Source organism: Lissotriton helveticus, chromosome 5_1 (genome assembly GCF_964261635.1).
Source record: "Lissotriton helveticus chromosome 5_1, aLisHel1.1, whole genome shotgun sequence".
Lineage (NCBI taxonomy): Eukaryota > Metazoa > Chordata > Amphibia > Caudata > Salamandridae > Lissotriton > Lissotriton helveticus.
Window position 1 is genome coordinate 1,911,708,644 of NC_136065.1, and position 16,933 is coordinate 1,911,725,576.

At 50.5% G+C, this 16,933-nt stretch overlaps 1 protein-coding gene across 4 annotated transcripts in view; it reads left to right on the plus strand.

Moving 5' to 3' along the window:
• LOC144753873 (keratin, type I cytoskeletal 15-like) overlaps positions 1-16,933 on the plus strand; it is a 151,110-nt gene that overhangs the window by 100,065 nt on the left and 34,112 nt on the right. Inside the window, exon 2 of one of the 4 annotated variants that reach the window (XR_013594581.1) lies at positions 8,972-9,042. The exons of the other annotated variants lie outside the window; for them this stretch is intronic. The gene's annotated coding sequence lies outside the window, so the exon portion shown is untranslated. The remainder of the gene's footprint in view (positions 1-8,971; positions 9,043-16,933) is intronic. 4 annotated transcript variants of the gene reach the window in all.

The window sequence follows — 16,933 nt, forward strand, 5'->3', positions numbered from 1 at the left end:
TGTCGTCACAGAGGCCACTAGCCAATGGACAAGTGACCGGACAGACGCGTCAAGCAGGAAAATGCAAAAGGGCCCCACGCAGCACTTGGTAAGTGTGGAGAGGTGATCTTCGGTGCAGATGGTGCTCCGGGGCTGGGGCTTCTGAATCCCCAATGCACAACTTCAAGGGTGCCTCAGAAGTTGCACGGAAAGCAATTCGCTGGCTTTCCAAGATGGCCGGTCCCACGTCTCGCGTCGCCTCCACGGGTCTCAGCTTTGCTGTGGCTGTGGATCGGGTCGAAGGAAGTCTGGAAGTCTGGGTCTTGTCAGGCTCTGTGTTCAAGCTCCGGCGGGAGCAACAACAAAGCAAACCGTTGAGCGTTTGATGGTGCCTGCTTGCACAGGGTGGTCACTCCTTGACCACAAGGGAGATTCTTCAGTCTTCTATGTCGAGTTTCGTATCAGAGTTTCAGTCAGGATATATCTAAAGTCTTGGGACTCAGCTCCTACCTATATACCAAATCTAGGGGCTGGATTACATGCTAGGTCCCTCCTATGGGTGGGACCCAGGAAGGGGGTGGTTACACCCCTTTCCGTTTGTCCAGTTTCGCGCCAGAGCTGGGGCTGGAGTGCCCCAGCACCGGTTTGAACTGGACTATGCATGGGACACCTTGTGTGCCCCAGGCAGTGTGTCCTTTCATTCAGCTCTCCCTGCCCCAATACACTATAGCCTGTCTGGGGTGGTGCTAGCACCTCCCTGTGGCAGGAAACCTATTGTCCAAGCCTCCCTCGCTGGAAGGACTCCCAGCAGCAGGAGGTCAGACTTGTGTCTGTAGCAGCAGCATCCATTTTGTGATGCTGAGGCTCTGGTTAACTTTAACCGGGATTAAGGAAAGTAACATGTCTTCTCCCCCTAGAAGGGTGGAATGCTACCCCCGTCGCCAGGACTGGCGAGGGGGTAGTATTCCAAAGCGTATGGACCTTACACAACATGTTTTGATAAAGCTAAACCAGAGTTAGCATTTAACCGCCTGGTTCATAATGCACTTAAGAGTATATGGTATGGCAATATCATAGAACAGCTATAAGGACATGGTTCCGAAAGCTGCAGACAGGCTCAGCTCATGCTAGAGCCCCATCTCACATAATACTAAGCACTCTGCCTTCAGGATTGTTAAGGCCTGCCATAGGAGTGACTTATAGGTGCATATGTGTCTATATAGAATGGTAAGTATAGGAATACTACACCTAAGTAAGGGGTGATTACACGATCTTGCCCCAGCTGAGTGATCAGCCAGTTGTGTCAGTTTGGATGGCCAGCCAGGGGTGGCCAAAGATATGCTGCTACCCCTGGTAGGCCTTGGGTGCACCTATGCCCTGGGTACCTATAGTACATTGTACAGGGGCTCATAAGGTGACTCAATATCCAATTAGTTATGTACCTAGGGTACATGGAGTCCATTTTACAGAGAGAGCAGATAGCCTGGGGCCCTGATTGGCAGGATCTCAGGCCAACTAAGTCGAAAACCAGCTAAACACAAGGCAAAAAATCTGGGGTAACCATAGTCAGATATCCATCCTCCTACACCTGAGAGCCGGCTTCAGCGACGAACCTGCACGTGGAGGAAGGGGGCCAGAGCTTTGGAGGCCCATGGGGTGGAGCTAGCTCGGCGGGTCCCAGAGCCAGGTGGACATTCCGGGGCCTGAGAGACGTAAAGCCACCCGCAGAGACAATAGCCGCAGGTGGGGCTTCCTGGTCAGCTGGTGTACAGCGCTACTCTGGAGCTGGGCCCATCACGGATCCCTCCCTGAAAGACATAATGAGGGTCATCAGAGATTTTCGAGGCACCATGAAGCCAAAACTGCACTCTGTGACAGAAGAGGTGAACCTCCTACGGGCGGACTTCCGCAAAATGTCTGAAAATGTTGCGGCGGCGGAAACCGGCATAGGTGGGCTCCAGGTGAAAACGAAGCGATTGGAGGATCAGGTGGCCACGCTCACTAAGAACCAGGCCGACATTCATGCCCGCCTGGTGGACCAGGAAGGCCGGGCTGGCGGAACAACATTCTCATAGTGGGGGTGCTGGAGGGTATGTAGGGGCCCTCGGCGGAACGGTTCGTGGAAGACCTCATTCTGCACCATCTGAAGCCGAAACGACTCTCAAACTTCTATTCTCTTGAGTGGGCGCACAGAGCCTTGGGAGGCAAGCGCAAGCCAGGGGCCCCCCCACGCACGATCATTGCCCACATCCACAATTACAGGGACCGGGATGCCATATTGCAGGCGGCACGCGTCCATGGGGTCTCCACCGGGACAATGCCATCATTCGCTTTTTCCTGGACTTCACGCTCCAGGTGCAGCGACAACGGCTCTCCTTTGATGGGGTAAAGAGGGCGCTTCGAGACAAAGGAGTGAAGTACATGATGTTGTTCCCTGCACGGCTCAAGGTTCTAGATGGAAAAAAGGCCTACTTCTTCGACACACCGGCGGATGCTGGCGACTGGTTGGAAGGCTGGCGCACTGTTGATCAGCAGGGGAGATGGCAGGAAGCGCGGGTGCAACAAGGTGACCAGGAGGCGGGCCCGGTGGCAGTGAGAGTCTCCAGTTATGGCGAACGACAGTCGGCGGAGTGACTCTGTTATGGTGAAGGTATTGCTGCACTCAGTCTATGGCCCTGATCGAACTTTGACTTTGGGCCAAAGGGATGGGTGGGCTGATGGTTTGGCTCTCTGGAGGTGGAGGGGTAAAGATGGACTTCCTCCATGAACCTGGTGAGAGACATTGACAGAGACTGCCCACAGACCCGATTATGGAATAGATGATGGGCCGAGGGTGGGGGTATAATGTTGTAGACGGGACGCTTGAGGTTGTATGACAAGAGGTGGTGTGATCCGTCACTGACTGTATGCATCTTCCTTAGGTCAGCGGCCCCACGCTTCCTCTTGAATGTTTCTAGTTGTGGTATCGGGGCGACAGGCACTCTGCAAGTTTTATTGGTGGGTGGTTGGAGGCTCACCAGGCAGGGCGTCAGGGAGGGTGGAGTTGGGGGGTTGGGGTGTTGGGGGGAACGTGTGGGGGAGGGGGATTGTTTATTAGGGACATGTTTATTATGCTCATTTATTTGTCAGCGCTTTGGCGGGGGAGGTTGGCGGCGGCTCAATACAAGGCAGCGGGGATCATTTGTGGAGGTGGGGGACACTGATTCAGGATGGGTTCCCAGACACAGGTTAAGATTTGGACATGGAACATCAATGGCTTGGGTAAAAGGATTAAACAGACTTTAGTGTTGCAACACCTGAAGACTCAGACTGAGGGTTGTTGCGAGAGGAGACGCAAGCAAAACTTTGAATAAGGAAAACTTCACGAGCATTGACTTAGGAAAAGGATTAAAGACACCACCTAAAGCGCGAGAGGATTCGCGAAACAAGTGAGAAGAGGGGTTCCGTGTAACCGTAACTAAGATAGACGGAAAACAACAAACAACATTGACCCTTCAGGAGACATCCAGAAAGAAGCACGCACACCGCTTCATTCCAAAGATTCAAGTGTGACCTTTACCTCTACAACTCAGAGGATAAGGATTGGAAAAAGATTCACTCAGCCCTGATGAGAGTGTGGGCACAGAACACCCACACTTGAAACGCTTCGGCATAAAAGGACTAAAATCCTACAAGTTTGGCATAAAAGGACTAAAATCCTACAAGTTTGACATAAAGGATTAAATCCTAAAATTATTGAAAAAGTCTGTTGTTGACAAAGGGGACTGAACCTTATTGATTTAAAATATCTGTTGGCACTTTAGTATTTTTGATAAGATTGCATGTATGCATTGATGTCTATTGAATAATAATTTGGACATCGTATTTGATTGCACTATTCTTCTTTTTTCCACCTGTTTGTTTTAAACTCACGTCATATCATGAAATGAAATGTATTGACTGTTCGTTTTTCTATGTTTGCACATATGTTGTTGTAAAAGTTACTCACTAAAACGTGTGGCTATGTTTGTGGAGAACTCCTTGTTCTCTTTCTAAAAATACCTTTTTTTTAAAAAAACTAATAAAAGGCATAAGTAATTGCCGAGATGAACATGATAAAGTTGGTTCATTTCTTGCTTTAAATCATTTGAGATTAAACAATAGGAAGTGTGGGTACTTGTTTTTCTACATATATTGGGCCCAACCCCACTTCAGTCCACAGGGCCATACCCCCCATTTTCCAAAGCAACACCTGAAGCAGCACTCCTCTGATGTGGTTCTCCTGCAGGAGACGCACCTGCGCGGCAACAGATGTCAAGCGATAGACCGCTTTGGGTACAAAATGGCTGCCCACTCGGGATTCACGTCTGGGTCCAGGGGCGTGGGTATCTTAATGCGTATGTCCTTCCCTATGGTGATCTCCGGCGTGTGGACCCATGACTCGGGCTGCATGGTGGTGGTTTGCGCGGTGGCTGCGGACGGATGTATTATGCTCCTGTTAAGTCCCGCCGGGCCTCCATTCCAAGACCTATGCACAATTGGGTTCCTTTCTGACAGATCTTCCACTGGGGACTCTCCTGGTGGGTGGAGACATGAAAGCTGTTATGAATGCTGAACTGGATAGATCGGATGGGGGCATGGATTCAAGGGGGAGCAGGGACTGCAGGGATTTCTGGAAGCCTTGGGTCTGGGAGACTTATGGCGGGTGCATCATCCCTCCCAGAGCCAATACACGTTTCACTCGGTGAGATATGGGTCCTTCTCCAGATTGGATCACCTGCTGACACGCACTGACCAGTTGGGTGACTACTCGGAACCCCAGATAATGGCCCGGGGTCTCTCTGACCACTCCCCAGTGAGGGATTTTTTTGAAGGGCCCAGTCGCCAACAAGGCGGCGTTCCCACGGATAGATCTGTGGCACCTGCGGGATGATAAAATAGGAGACAAACTCTGGGAGGGCTCCTAGCTCTACTTTGAAGAAAATCAGGGATCAGTAGCATCACATATCACACTGTAGGAGGCGTACAAGACCGTCTTGAGAGGGCAGGCACAGGCCTTGATTGGGGTCAAGAAGGAGGAATCCATACAGATTAGGAAGCTTGAAAGTGAGATAAATGATTTTGAAAGTAGGGCAGACGTCGCATCCTTGGTGGACAGTCGTCATGCTCTTTCACTTAAGCAGAAGGAGCTTAGGGCCAGATGTAGGTGGCCCATTACCGGTCGGTAAACCCGAAATTTAGTAAATTTCAGGTTTACCGACCGGTATTGAGCCAATTGTGATGTAGGGAAGGATTCGGTAAATAACGATTCGATATTTACCGATTCGGTATTTACCGAATCATCATTTACCGATTCGGTATTTACCGAATCGGTAAATGACATGTAGGAAGTACTTTAAAGAGTGCTCATGTGCTTTAAGGATTCGTTATTTACCACCAACGGTAAATAACGAATACCTTTAAAAATGCAAATCTGTGTATTTTCAACTGTGCCATGTGACAGATATACATGCCCTTAGGGCATGTATGTGTGCCACATGTGCAGACAAGTACTATTCAGGGGTGCAACAGGGTGTCAATGTGACACCCTGCCACCCTTGAAGCTTTCCCTATTTTACCGAAGTGGTATTTACCGATTCGGTAATTCACATTCATTCCTATGGGCCTCCAAGCCCATAGGAATGAATGGGAATTAGCGAATTGGTAAATACCGATTCGGTAATTACCGAATCGTACCGATTGGGTTATTTTTACCGATTTTTTTAGCTACATAGCATTTACCGATTCTAAAATACCGAATCGGTCAAATTCGGTATTTTAGAATCAGTAAATTTCAATTACCTACTTGTAGCCCATAGGTCCCTAGCGGAGGGGGGGGGGCAATCCTATTCCCTAGCTATGCAACACCAGCTCTATGATGTGGGAGATAAAGCCCTGAAGCTCCTGGTATGGTTTGAGGGAGCACTCCTGGGTGGCTGCAGTACAGGACAAGTCGGGCTCCCTAGTGTCCACCAGTACGGACATAGCGGGGTTGTTTGCATCGTACTTCGAAGGGTTATACACCCCGGTCTGTACGAGGACGGAGCAAGACTGTGAGGAATTTCTCCACTACTCCGCGCTTCCCACTCTGTCCCAAGCGCAGAGGTATAGCTTGGGGAAGGTTTTTACTGGAGAGGAAATAGGGGCGGCACTCAACTCCCTACAGTACGGAAAGGCACAGGGTCCAAACAGGCTGCCGATAGAGATCTTTAAGAGGCAGGTGCACGTCATCACAGGCCCTCTCCTTCAGATGTACTTAGAAATACAACAAGTGGGTACGCTGCCCTTGACCAGAGGGAGGCCACGATTGTGGTCATCCACAAGGACGGCAAACCGGCCGATCGTTGTTCCTCCCACTGGCCGATCTCACTCATCAATGTCGAGGCGAAGGTGTTGGCCCAGGTCTTGGCAGATAGACTGCTCCCGGTCCTGCCAGATCTGGTACACGTCGATCAGTCGGGTTTCATGCCGCGCAGGAGCACCAGCCATAATCTGCGTCGCCTATATGGTGTGCTGTATATAACGGAGGGCATGGGAGACACACAGACAGCATTGATGGCGCTGGACGCCACAATGGCGTTCGACAGCATTGAATGGACGTACCTATTCATGGTCCTGCAGAGACTGGGTTTCGGTCCGATTTTTTGCAGTTGGGTGCGCCTCCTGTATGAGCAGCCACTGGCGAGCGTGCGGGTTAATGGATCGGTGTCCAGAGCCTTCTCACTCCGACGGGGCATGAGACAGGAATGTCCCCTGTCCCCCCTCTTGTTCGCCCTAGCACTGGAGCCGCTGGACCACTGGATCAGGAGGGACAGGTCATTCTGGGGCTTGGCACTGAATGAGGACTGGGAGGACTGGGAAGAGCGCATTAGCCACTATGCGGATGACATTGTGCTATATATGGCTAGGCCCTAACAGTTGATGGCGCAGACACTTCACCTCTTTGAGCTCTTTGGTAGCTACTCGGGTTACAGAATTAATAGGGCAAAATCAGTTATCTTTCTGCTCTCGGGCCCTCCTCCGCGGATACCGACCAGGTGCCCTGCGGTGATAGCGGTGGATGGTTTCAGGTACCTGGGGGTGTATATTACCGGAGATAAAGCGGAGTTCCTTTCTAGAAATGTGGAGCCCCCATTGACACGCCTAATTACGGACATAGGCCACTGCCGCAATGTTCAAGATGCTGGCGCTGCCTCGTCTCCTGTATATATTGCAGAACACGCCGTACCCGATCCGGCCAGGGTTTTTTCAAAGAATATCACAGACGGTGCGGACGCTACTTTCAGATGGTGGCAACCCCCGGATAGCGCTGAGTAAGCTTACGAGGGGGGTGTACGTTGGTGGGCTGGCCCTCCTGGATGTAAAATTATACTATTGGGCATCCCAGCTGCAGGTGGTCAATAACTGGGTGTACACTGATAGATCGGAGCCGGCCTATAGGATGGACCAGTTCGTGATGCCGGGTGGGAAATGCGAACCACAGTTATCTGCCCGCAGGACCCAAGTAGATTGGCCCTCACATACTGGAGTGGTGGTTCAGAGTTGGAGGGTGGCAAATAGATTTCTGGGGGGGACGGGCTCCCTGATAGGTAGAACCCCCCTGTGGCTTGGGGAGCAGCTATAATAGGTGTCTCGACTGAAGGGATTTTGGGGTTGGCAACTCATTGGTATTGAATATCTAGGGGACCTGTGGAAGGGGGCCACCCCCGCTCATTTGAATACCTGCAAAAAGAATACGACCTGCAGGAATCTCAGCGCTACCACTTCCTGTGCCTTACGCCCGCCCTGCGCTCACATATGCGAGGGGGCACCTCCATTCCGGAATACTCCCCCCATGGAGGATCATCTACTCCTCGATCCAATCCCTGAGAAGCCCACATCCACGATCTACCGAAAGCTCATAAACAATATGCCTCATCCTTTAGTGTCGCTGCGAGTGACTTGGAAGCGGGATTTAGGCCCATTGGAGGATGATGACTGGCAGGACGCCTTGCAGAGCCCTGCGATTCGCGTTCGGTTCCAGCTAGTGCAGCTCAAAATTGTGCACCATGTGTATTACCCTCGCACCGTCTTGTACACCTGGGGTGGGTGTCAGTCCACCCTCTGCGCATGCGACTGTGGGGGGGAGGGTTCCTTCTACCACATATTGTGGGAGTGCCCAGAGGTATTACCCTTCTGGACCAAGGTTGCAGACATGATGGTGGAGGTGGTGGGCTCCCCGGTACCGAGGGAACCCAGGTGGTTACTCTTTATGATCAAGGGGGCCACTGCTTGGACCAGGTATGGGGAACTTTGGCTGGCAATGGCAGCAGGTGTAGTGAAAAGGAACATCGCCAGTGCCTGGGGACACAGGCTCCTCCACAGTGGGACCAATGGGCGCCGGACCTCGATTGGTGTCAGAGAGTGGAGGAGACTATCTATAAAAGTAGGGGATATCCTAAAAAATGGAAGAAGATCTGGGCCATGGAGAAGATACAGGGGGATGGGGGTTGGTCTGGGATAGGGGCCTTAACCTGCACGTCATGCTAGTGGTTAATACTGTCCATACTTTCTACTGTACACTGTCTGCTTACCTGATGCAATGTGACCAATGGACAACAATGTTAACTGAAATGAGCAATGTTAATAAAAAGATTTATATAAAAAAAAATTGTTTGGTGCTTTGGAAAATTCTGTGGCATTGCCTATGGTTCATTAGTTTTTATGAACACTGGATATATCTAGCACAGCAGGTGATAATGAGGTATTAAATAAATAGTTGATTTAAACAAACTCTTCTAGCTAAACTTAGTAATGTTTAAAACTTACATCAATGCCCTTTTAGAGTGAATACATACACATACCATGCTTGTATCTTATCCTTATGTTAATTTGCAACTTGTATATATGTATCTCTAACCACTAGTATCTGTATTAAACGTTTGTGCTTACTATCATTCTTATGTGAATTTGAGCTTTTGTGCTTGTTTCTTAGATGTAACTCATGTACTCTGAAGTCTACGTAATGTAACTGGTCCTTTTGAAAAGCGCACTGACACCTTCGAGGTAAGGTTTGCACTATATAAACTTGCATTAAATAACCAATGACTAAATAAATCAAATTGGTTGCTCTTTGTCCCCCCCCACCCCGGACAAAACGTGCAATATGTGGTGGCCATAGCCAGTGGTTGCACCACGTTCAACCAGGCAAAGCGAGCCAGCTGGCCAGGGAGGAGGCCACCCTTGGTGCAAGAGCTATGGCCACTAAAGGGCCCCGCACTCACCGCTAACTCCTTAACCGACACAGCGCAACATGCCACCTTGAAGATGGCATCTAAGCCCCTACATGCAGCCCTCTTCCCTTTATGTTACTGCTCCTGGGCCGCACCGCCCTGTTCTGTTACGGGCAGGGGAGGGGCTGTCGTGCCCAGCAAGCGCAACCTGCACAATGAGCGAGAGAAAGCTGCAGATAGCGCATTTCTAGAATGCACTGAGCTCTGTCCCGGCGCACAAGCCTGGCAAAGCCTGTTTGTTTCACCAAAAAGCAGGATGTGGTTCACACAGAGCAAGCAAACCTTAACTATGCCCAGACCCCGCAGCAACCTCACCCTGAGAACAAAAATTGCAAGCTAGGCCAGTGACAAATGCTGCACAGCATAGCCTTGCAAAGGCTGAATGAATGAACATAATTGTGCAGTACAGTGGCTCAGTCCCACTCTAGTAACCATAACAAACTTCATTCATAAACAGAAACGTCTGCTTGCACTCCTTCTGAGAGAGACTCCCTTATTTCACTCAGAGACATACCCCTGGGGATGATGTGCGCGCTTTATAAATAAAATAAAAACAAATACATTTGAGCGCTCACTCATTGAGCACAGCCTGCCACAAATAAAGCAGCCCCTTCTGGGCACGCTGGCAGTCTCTCCAGGCAAGATCAGAAATTGCCAACTCCCCCAAGCAAGATGTCTGCGCCACTTCCGGGTGCCTCCAGTGCACCCTCAACCCACCCAAAGCTGCCATCCACGTGGTGGACACAAGGCTGCCACTGCCAACCAAACATCCTGCCGGCAATATCTGGACAACTCATTAACCATCCACAAACAAAACCACACCACACCCCGCATAAAGTCGACAAGGACAACCCAAAGGTGTCTGTCGATCCCAAGACACATACATCATCCTCCCTGCATATGATAGTCTCCTGCAGCACCCACACGAGCCCACGAGCCCATAGTAACAACATCGGCCCATACCCCAGCCCGCTAACAACAAATTCCTCAATAACTGACACCACACAAAGTTTTTGTTGGAGAAAGTTGTTGCAGCTTTATTTGCATAAACATTATGCCAACATATTGGGTTATCTTACGGACGATCCAGGGTCAGGCGCCCCTCGCAACCTGCCCACCTGATGAGCCATAAACCCCCTGTGGTATTAACCGGAGGGGTGTTAATGTTGGGGGAAGGGCTATCCCCTCCCCCCGGCGGACCTCCAGTCCACCCCTTACTCACGCCCCTCCCCACTACGGGGGGCTGAGCGTTGCAGGCAACCCCCGGTTGCTCAGGTCCACAACCACCCGAAGGACTAACGGGACGCTGTCGCTCCTCCAGGATCCCACCGAGGATCTCCCTGGGGATAATTGGCTCTCGCACCCCTACTGTGCTCCTGTAGAGGGTATCCTTCTGTACCTTCCAGCGTTGGATCGCCCTGTATCTGGGTGTGGCCACCGCCGCCCCAGAGCCCCCCCCACCTTAGTTCTTTTATTTACAACTTGACGCTACCAATGCTTCCGCTAAATCAAGCCGGAAGAGGTCCGTCCCCACTTAGGATAGGTGCATGTAGCAACCCATGCCTGACAAAACAAAACCAAATCCTCTATGCTCGGTGAATGTGCGCATTGCGCTGTTCACCCGCCTGCGCAAGGCCTCTATTGCCCCCACTGACCTTGCGCCCCACCAGGATAGCCTCGGGTAACTTTGGACCACCAATCTCACAGGTCCCCTGCAAGTTGCTCAATTAGCCAAAAGTGCTCTTCATCAAGTGCAACAGGCCCCTGCGCCCCTGGTGAACCACTCATCACCTCCTAGGTGTATTACCAATAAATCGGTTGGTGAGCTGCCAACCAGGAACCAAAGAGGGCGCTGCTCCCAATGCCTCATGCCTCTGCCATATCTAGCCGGAACGGGTCCACCCCACTTTGGATCAGTGTAAGCAATAGTCATCAAAGCACCCTGTGCATTTCGCATGTAGCAACCCATGCCTGACAAACCAAATCCTCTTTGCCCCGTGAATTTGCGCATTGCGCGGTTCACACACCTGCACATGGTCTCCATGGCATCCCCTGAACGTGTGCCCCGCCAAAACCGCCTTGGCGTAATTTGAGACCATCATATCTCACAGGCCCCCAGCATGTTGCTCATTTCGCACAATGTGTGAATCCACATGTGCAGCAGGTCCCTGCGCCCTAGGTGAACCAAATCAACACCACCTAGGTGTAATACTAATGAATCGGGAGGTGAATAACCCCCGCCCCGACTCTGAAGAATCTTTTTCCTCAAGCAGTTCCAATGCATGTCGGACGTTCCCAGCCAAATTATCTTGTTGCTGTGAACCCGTGCTTCCATTTGTAGCATCAGCCCACTAAGAAACCTGCAAGATTCCCGAATATCCCGTCACCAAGACCATATAACTGGTAAATAAAGATGCGGAAATCAAAATCCCCTATCCGTTCTGCCACTCCACAGGACTGTGCACTGTGTCAGTAATGTCCATGAACCTCTCCTATCACTGCAAACTGTGCTCTGGAGATGTCCCTATTAGTGCTCCATCCCATCTATTTCAGCACTGACCAGGCCAATCGCACCCTCCTGGGAATGGCTCACTCGCGCCCACTGCGCAAAGAAAGGCCTATTTATGTGTAGCCCATAACTTAGCCTTTATTCCAGACAGTGTATCATGGTTCTGTTGAACATAGTTTGCTCGACTGCAGAGTGCACATTGCTCTGTCCCGAATATGATTTTTTCTCTACTCTGTTTCTGGCAGCCAAGCTGTTGACCTTTCCCGCCCCAACCCTGGGCGAACTAACAGAGGCTATACTGCTATCCAGATAAGCAGCAACTGTTGCTTATGATGATCCCATACAGAACTGGTAAACTAGGTGCTGTACTATATCACTTACACATGGTGCTGCACCCCTTGACCCAAAGTCAGAACTGGGTTGTCACCTTGCCCCCCAAGAGCACTTAACCAGGAACAGCATTCAGGCTCCGAGCCCGGAGCACCCCTGGTCATTCCTGCTTCCGTTCCCACCTGTCCTTCTCAGAGTGGTGCCTGTGTAATTGATCCGGTTGTCCTGCTCCGAGCCCAGGCAACCAGCCTGCTAGTAGTGGTTTGACCATTATAGAACGAAGCCCATGCGTTTCTGGAAGAAAGAACAAATCCATTAAAACAGCCCCTAACCCGCATTGACAGGTAAGCCTAATGCTCACTCGATTGCCAGGATCAGAGCACCTTACTTGCGCACCAGTTGCTGTACAAAAGAACACATTCCATTATGCTCATGGGATGCATGCTATGCCCAGATACACCAGTTGTTTAAAAGAAAACGCATTTCACTTTGTCACCGGGCATGCATGATTTGCCCACACTCTGCCACTGCATACAGAGAGAGAACACCCCAATTAATGCCCAGTAAAACAATAAATCGCCCAGACTCAACAGTTGTTTTACAAGAGAGAACATCCACTAATTGTACAGTGGCTACCAACTAAACACAAAGTCACCAGTTAACTACCCATGTATTACTTCCATGAGGTGTAACCTGCGCGCCCCATAACAGGAACAGTAATGATATCTGGGGAGAACCTGGGTGTCCCAGTGGGGGTAGGGATGTAGGATAAGAGTCTGACACAACAGGTACAACTCAGGGGGTAACAGTCAAGAGAAAGGCAGACTCCTTAAATAGTGTTTTAAGCGAGGGTTTTATTTTTATGTAGGATCTCTTCTTCCGACTTGTGATCCGTCCTCGGGCAAATGCAGCCAGGTCAAAGGTCGACTTCTTGTGTGGCTCCAGCTTGCTTCAGCGTTGGGTCTTGGCTTCCCTCTGGTTCCGGTGCATTGGGGAAAGAAAGAGAAAGGCTATGTCAAGTCACAGTCTGGGACCAAGCTAGGTGATCAGGGCCGGGAGTGAGGGAAACCGGTGCACGGGTGCAATATCTACAACTCGTGAGGTAGGTGCTCGTGAGAAGGGGGAAAAGGTATCAGGACTGTACAAGGGGCTATACAACTACTCGGGAGGTTGGACCCTACGTCCCACCCAGCCCGCCACTCTGCCCCGTACCTCTTGGAGCCACGCTCCTCCCGTGGGAGCGTGGTGGGGCGATGCGAGGATACATTGACCTCCTGGCTTCTGCAAAGCTGCTCCGGACTCTCCGACCCCGGTCTCTCCTCTCTCCTCAATGTCTCCTCCCGTCTTCACTCCGCTCTCGCTACTCCAGTCACCTCCTTTCGCCTCCAGGGAAACGCCGTCCGTCGCTTCCGGTTTCCGTCTCTCTTTTGACGTGCTGCCCACGCTGGGTGGGGGAGGAGTCTGATCATCGAGTTCCCAGTTAAAGGGACCGTGTATCCTTGTCTCGGTCGGCCAGCATGATTCCTGTTCCATGACGTCCCAGGCGGAATCAGGTGGCTGTTGAGAAGTAATGGAGGAAGGTAAAAGAGGGGTGGCGGACCACCAGTCCGCTTCTGTGTTCTCGTCCATCCCCGCGACACCCTCCCCATCACACTCGGTATCACAGACCCTAGCACACTTCCCCCAGTGTGCTATGAACCTTCTACCTGTTGATAGTTCAGGTGGCCCCCCTGTGAATACTGCGGTTCTCCAGCGCAGTTCCTGCATTTGAGACATAAAACATCCATTAGAAGCCCTGCTCCCTCCATATACCAATATGGATTTTCTGCAATGAGACATGGGCCATCAATGCCCCCCACGCTACCAAGGCCAAGCCTGTCTGTCAGTTACGAGAACTAGCTTGCTAACTCGATCGCCAGGATCAGAGCCCCTTACTTTCGCACCAGTTGCTGTACAAACGAACACATTCCATAATTGCACATGGTATGCAAGAAATGCCCCGACACACCAGTTCTGTAAAAGAAAGCGCATTTCAATTTTTTGTCAACGGGCATGCATGATTTGCCCACAGACTGCCATTGCTTACTGACAGAACACCCCAATTATTGCCCGGTAAATCAACAAATTGCCCAGACCCATCCTTTGTTTTACAAGAGCAAACATACAATTATTGTACATGAGCTACCTGCTAAGCTCAGATACACCAGTTTACTACGACTGTAATGCTTTCATGGGGTGTAACCTGTGTGCCTCACAAAAGGGACAGTAATGACACCTGGGGAGAACCTGGGTGTCCCAGACCCTAGCACACTGCAACCAGTGTGCTAAGACCCTTATACCTGTTGACAGTTCAGTTGCCCCCCCATGTGAGTAGGGCGGTTCTCCATCTTGGTTCCTGCATTTGAGACATAAACTTGCGTAATTCCTGTGTATGCCCTCCTGAAAGGTAACTTGGTGCTGCAAAGCATATGTTCCCTGCTAACAACATAGGGGCTCAACCCTCAGAAGAGCTTCAGGTCGGTGAACTATTGGGTGCCTAACCTATCCCCTCCCCTGGAATAGCAACAACCGCTGCGGTGTTGGGAACCCAACTGAGCACCACCATCCTTAACCTACCCCTGAAGAGGGACCAACTCCTCAGCCTCTGAAACTCGATAATGAGCTCAGCTGGCTGAAGTCGCGGCTAAACTTCCTTACAAGTGTGTGTGCTCAGGCCTACCACAAGAATCTAATTCCTTTACTACAGGTGTGCAAGGAACACACAACCATCACCTCTCCATGGTACAATACCATCCTGCTCATAATGGCTTCCTAGAAGAATGAATAAAATTCCTATGTTCTGCCATGAAGGGACTGCTAGACTAATGACCCTGCATTCTGGATAAAAAGAGTTCCTGTGCTGAAACCTATGCTTGCTTTAGTAACGCATGCTGGTACCTTGCACTACTAGTGTCTACCTCAAGGAGCAGTTGCCCAGCTACAAAAGGCGCAGCAGCGCGCCTGCGCATTCCAGGTTCTACTGACCAGTTTGAGTAGAGAACCTTCTACTAACCTACTGGACCTCGACCCCATGCACAGATAGGACCTCAAGCCCCTGGCAATGCTCACCGCATTCTCCTGCGTAACAAAACTGCGAAGGAACTACAGTGCCTGGTAACAATGGGGGGGTGAGGCCTACGCCCCCATGCAGTACAACGCCAATCAGCTCACCCACACCGACAACAGTCATAAACACATCAGCCTTAGCCCGTCAAGGAGGGAAATCAAGTTTAATGTCTGTCATGGACTGGGCCCATCATGAAATGGGCAAAGGAATATTATATGGGAATCGCAATAGCATGAGGGCCCCTTGCTGTGGCTCCACTGCAACCCTTAATTAAATTAAATGTTACTTTCTCACTGAGGGGCAATAAACCAAAGAGCTTCAAATTATGTGCTGGGAAATAGCCCCTAACAATAAAAGCATTCTATCCTGTCACCTCCTTGGTGCATCAACTTGGCCGTCACTGACAGAGAACCTCGCGGGAACTTCCTAAAACCCCTGTCGGCCAACCTGCCTCACTCGCTGCCCCCTGCTGCCCATAGTGCAACTATAAGCCCGCATTCACTTCAGGCGGCCACCTCAGTTTGGCCCGTCCTTGCACCTGCTGTGCTCCCTATCATATTAGTATCACAACTCTAACCCTGAGCTTGTGCAAGTGTGAAATTCATACCATACTAGGCCCACGACGCTATCCGAAAGGCTCGGGCAGCCGGCAATTGAATAGTAATGCCTAATGAATTGGATGATGCCTGTTGGTGTAGATATCTTTACAATAGACAGCGCTGTATTGGCAGGCTGTGAGGGCGCCGGTGATGGAGATAGTGACGGTGCCGCGCCCAGAGGGCAATTGTAAACTTGCGGCAGGAGATAGCATTAGTAGGCCGTGCACCTACGATAAAGTGACGACGACGCGCACCAGAAACCACCCCAGTCAAATTCCAAAGGTCAACTTGATGTTCCCGAAAGTTCCTGGAAAGTGCATTGCTCGCAAACCAAACCCGGGGAAACTAAGTTGCTCGTAGCCAGCCACAAAGGTGCGGGATAGGAGTTTTAGAGACTCCGCACACACCGGAACTGCTGTGTGCCGCTAAAACCTTTGTGCCGGGGATGCATCTCTAATATCAGAAATAGCTGATACTTGCTCACAAGGGGGCATATTATCAAGGGGGGTTATCTCTGCTTTTTTGGCTTTAAAAGCCAAGAAAGCGGAGATAAAATTATCTCCCTATTACCAAGCTGTCGCTAACACCAGTTAGTGACAGCTAATAGGAGATAGCGACCATCTTGGGCCCCGCTTTGCATGTCAGTGATATTTATCACTAATGACATGCAAAGTGGGCGTGCCAAGATGTTAGCGACTGGAAACAGTCGCTAACATCGCTATCTCCTATTACCAACTTTTGGAGATATTCGCGCTAAGCGCGAATATCTCCAAAAGCTAACCCCTGCCCTGAGCAGTTCTTCACCATGTTATCCAATGGGAGGTGGATAACATGGCTAAGAGCATTTGCTCGATAATGCATGAATATCGCTGACTTTTCAGCGATATTCATGCATTGCGGCCGTTTTTTATCGCATTTGCGATAAACCTTGCTAATAGCAAGGTTTATCTGCGATAAAAATCGCCGATGTGCGGCGATAATTTTTGTCTCTAAACAAGTTAGAGACAAAAATTATCGCTAGTTGTTGGTAATATGCCCCAAGGTTCGTAAATTTACAAACGTGCAGTACATGCGAGGGGCCCTCTCATGTAAAGATAAGTGCTTGAGGCAAATACAAATT